This window comes from Anguilla rostrata, chromosome 10 (assembly GCF_018555375.3).
Source record: "Anguilla rostrata isolate EN2019 chromosome 10, ASM1855537v3, whole genome shotgun sequence".
Classification (NCBI taxonomy): Eukaryota; Metazoa; Chordata; class Actinopteri; order Anguilliformes; family Anguillidae; genus Anguilla; species Anguilla rostrata.
In genome coordinates, this window is record NC_057942.1 from 1,877,501 (window position 1) to 1,882,177 (window position 4,677).

General features: G+C 43.1%; 1 long non-coding RNA gene across 1 annotated transcript in view; it reads left to right on the forward strand.

Annotated features, from left to right (window-relative positions):
* Nucleotides 1–3,523, forward strand: part of LOC135233811 (uncharacterized) — a 7,211-nt gene extending 3,688 nt beyond the window's left edge. Inside the window, exons 2-3 of the long non-coding RNA XR_010323946.1 lie at nt 321–480; nt 3,224–3,523. This is a non-coding gene — a long non-coding RNA (uncharacterized LOC135233811). The remainder of the gene's footprint in view (nt 1–320; nt 481–3,223) is intronic.
* The last annotated feature ends 1,154 nt before the right edge of the window (nt 3,524–4,677 follow it).

Genomic DNA, 4,677 nt, shown 5'->3' on the forward strand with positions numbered 1-4,677 from the left:
TGGGGCAGGGCTGTATAATGAGAACATCGGGGCAATAAACAGAGTCGGGACACCTGACACTTTTACTCACATGCCTCTTTTAGATGAATTAGAATAACAGCACTGGGAGGAATAGGTGAGGAAGTCTACTACCGGGAATATGAACTCATTTAATCTTATGTACAGAGAGTATGGATATATATTAATACAGTTATATATCCGTATTTCTGTGGGGAATTCTCTGCCGTGAGCTTGTTGACACCAGGCACCTGGAGTATAAATCATTCGGTTCTCAGTATCATAGAAGAAGAAGAAGAAAAAAAGCCCTCTTCCCCTTTCAGAGCTGGTGAGTCTGGCTCTATGGTGGGGCAGGCCGGTCTGGCTGTGAGCTGTTCTTCCCGGCCTGATTCCTCCCGTGGTCTGGACTGGAGAATTCCAGAAAGCCTACCCTGTCAAGCAGGGGGGTCATGTGACGATATCCCAGCATGCTCGCTGTTTTTGGTAAGTTGTTGAACTGAAAGAATACTCTTCTTTTTTTTCCCCTCGGCCCAGCAGATATTCAGCTCCTGCATTCCTTTGGTCCTTTCTCTCTCTCTCTCTCTCTTCCCCCTCTCTCTTTCTCGCTCTGTCTCTCTCTCTCTCCCTCTTTCTATGTCAGACCCACACTAAAAAGGCGTAACTAAGGACAGAGCCAGCTGTAGGATTTTGGTGGACGTAAACAAGAAGTTACAGAAGAGAGAGAGAGAGAGATGGTGGAAGAGAGAGAAAGAGAGAGGCAGAAAGCGAGAGAGAGGAGATTCCCTAGCGAACACTTCACAGTTCACCCTCCACCCTGATCTCCACACCCCTCTCCTCCCAGCCCAGTGTTAATTAATTGGGGTAAAGAATTGGGGCTCTTCGTTTTAAATGTGCTCTCTAATTGAGCTGCTAGCACAGCATGTGCCTTCCGCCTGATTTGAAGCTAAATGCACTGTCACTTCATTACCAAGCGCCCAACCCACGAACCGCTATCTCACCTACCCCTACAGCTTCTCTGGTTAATATGCCATGCAGCGTTTTATTTTACAGTAAGGTTTTAAAACAGAAGAATGAGGAATTAAGCTCATACACACAGCTGGCAGAACACATTTAAACGCCTCACATTATTATTATTGCTCCTTTGGTCTAAAAACAATCGCATGCCAAAAATGCAGATTGAACAGTGGGAGTAATACAAGAGTTTATTTTCCCTTCCATTCGAGAAGCAGTAGTACTGAAGAGGCCTAATTTTTCTCATTCTCGCGGTTTCAGAAAGCCCCAAAGTGGCCAAATCAGCGTCCACCTGATAAAACAAGAAATTAAACAAAGATCAAAGCTAGCCTTTGGAAGGGGCGGGGTTTTCGAGAGAAGGAGCCAATCACAACAACAGTCTGCCTCGGTTAGGAACACAAGGGGATTGTGGGAAGGGGGGGGGGGATAGTATCACCTCTTGAATTCAGGAGGTTTTTTTTTGTCGGTTCAATAAACACTTCCATGCTGTGAGTGTTACACCCTACAAGCAATTAGCAGGTTCCCAGAGTGCTCTGAGCTCTGGCTCGTGAGCTCGCACCCCCGAACTGAGACTCCTGAGGCCGCCCCCCCCCCACACCCCCGCCACCCCACACCGCGAGCGGAATGTACGATAAGGGCGCGGTGAATGATGCCACCGCCGCCCCCGCCACCGTTGCCACGACCACACGCGCGAGTCGCAGCTGCGGTCGCGACGCCTGAGGTACGAGCGTTTTCCCGCCACTTCGCCCGCTCGCCACAACGCGCTATGAAATACGCACGCGTTAATTTTGCATAATTAACCGCGTCATAATTCTTGCTAGGAATTTCTCTCTCTCTCTCTCTCTCCCCCTCTTTTTATTTTTATTCACAGTAGAGGCGACTGAAGCTGAAAAAGTTTAGGTGTCTTAATTCCCCGTCCGTCAGTACCTGCACACACCTGCACACACCTGCCCACCTGTACTCAAAGTCCACTGTATACAGAACATGGAATGTGGAACCCCATGATAAAAACCCAGAACCTTCTCCAGTGCTCCTAACAGCCCAATGGAGGAGAACACGGTCTGTTCCAAAACAGAGGACGCACGACACGCGTCATTCCTCAAACAAAAACTGTTAATTTAATACTGGCTATTACCATCATACCTTCTAAGCTGTTTGTGAACCATTAACAGCAAATGATGACGTCCGAACAGCCCTTTAATGAAAACATCAAAGTGTACCAGATTGTGCTTTTTTTTCTTCTTCTTTTTTTTTTTGTACATTGCATAAACAAATAGCAACAGACAGCTAAACTTAGAGGACAGCCAGTTTGCAAATGATATGCATTTCTGGCATGAGTAAAAGAATGTGTGAAATAAAACCTTATTAACTAATTAAGTTTGTCTCTATACCATGTGCACTTTAATTAAGCAGCTCATTCTAGGAAAGCGATGTGTGACAGAAGATAAAGGTGACCAAAAGATGGCGAGAAATAATTCAGAACAGGCAGAAGGTGCCGATGATCAGCCTTGGCAGAGTGAGACAGCAGTTAAACCTTATAAACAGATGAAAACAGAACGAACGCATGGTATAAAAATCACATTTGAGAGCAAAAGCAAATGCAATTTCAAAAAAGCAATCAGAAAAACAAAAACCGAGTGCAGATTATGGTAAATATGAAAAGGCGGCAGTAACAGTCTGAGAGTAACACAACAGTGAAAAACTATCATCATTCCCTCACACACACACACACACACACACACACCTCACGTTTCACAAACATGCTAAAATTTAAATTAAACTAAAATTAAATTTCCCAAAAAGAGAAATAATACTCCTGTAGTCAGAGAAGAGGTCTCTGTGAATCGTAAGAGCATTTTGTGTTCTTCAAATATAACTACAGTTACTTTTGTTCTCAAAACTATAAGTATACAAATAATTCCACTGCCGGTAAAGCTGATCAGCCACTTAACATGATTGGATGAAAATTAAAATCAGGGGGGGGGGGGAAATACTTTACGGGATTGATATGCCACAACTGCGAAGATCACTATAATTATGATAAACCTTTTAAAAGCATCAAGTCTTCCCTGGCACAAAGAAACAATCGATTGTCTTCTCTCTCTCTCTCTCACTCCCTCTCCAAACTTACCTCTTAGGCCCCAAACTTATTGATATTAAGAAACTGTCATGGAGACGGCTTTTTTCGGAACGTCAAGATTTTCCCCCCCCCCAGTTATCCAATCGATATGGAGCCTGGTATTACTGCGTATTGAATATTTAACATTGATCAGAGGGGCACACCCAGGCACCTGTTCACCAGAGCCAGGACACCCAGCCTTCCCGAGGACCGGGAACGGACGGTTTTCCGATACCGGCTCGCCTGCCGGAGCCTTTTCCGGGAATGGTAGCCGTCAGTTACTCCAGCCTACTGACACACATCACTAAACTGAATGTGAAGCAAAATATGTGATTAAAACGTTTCATAATCGTACACTGCGGTTGTCATACGTTTTCAGACAGATGTACATGTATATGTGGTTGTTTGATCATGGACTGTACAAGTAACTGTCTGATCTGCAAGAAATCACATAAAATGTCCTGAAAATTTCTGTGAAAGCAGTTAATTTTTGGAAAACACAGATTAACACTGATTTTCACCTTAGACTTTTGCTTTGAATATCTGTGAATCTTGTTTTACGAGAACATTTTTAAAAAACTTGTATAAGCTTAATGATTATCACATTATAATGTATAGGGTATTAAAGTTATCACATTTTAATGTGATCTTGTCACATAATAATGTGATAATTACCTAGTGTTAACGCAATCTCTACTTGCTTTTACGTACAATTATGATAGTTGCAAGTGCAACAAAACTGCCAAAAGTCGTGAAAAAACAAGCACTCAAAAAATGAAATTCACAGGTAAGCAAAGAAGTTCATGGTGAGAATATAAATCTGTTTGGAAAAAATGAAATTTATTCATAGACATTTGCTAAAAAGTCAACTAAGTATTTATTTGAGAATATTTTTTAAATATATTGATATAATCTACACATTGCCCATCTACACACGAGCACGTCTCTAAGTAGCACTTAGCCATCTACACGTTAGCACATTTAGCCATCAGTCTAGCACAGTTAGCACGTTAGCCATCTACACGTTAGCACGTTTAGCCATCTACACACGAGCACGTTTAGCCCATCTACACGTTAGCACGTTTAGCCCATCTACACATTAGCACGTTTAGCCCATCTACACGTTAGCACGTTTAGCCCATCTACAGTAGCACGTTTAGCCCATCTACACGGCACGTTTAGCCTTAACGTTAGCACGTTTAGCCCATCTACACGTTAGCACGTTTAGCTCATCTACACGCTAGCACGTTTAGCCCATCTACACGTTAGCACGTTTAGCTCATCTACACGTTAGCACGTTTAGCCCATCTACACGTTAGCACGTTTAGCTCATCTACACGTTAGCACGTTTAGCTCATCTACACGTTAGCACGTTTAGCTCATCTACACGTTAGCACATTAGCCTCTACACGTAGCACGTTTAGCTCATCTACAGTTAGCACGTTTAGCCATCTACAGTTAGAGTTTAGCTCATCTACACGTTAGCCTTAGCTCTACACTACATGCTCACTACAGTTACTTAGCTCATCTACACGTTAGCACATTTAGCT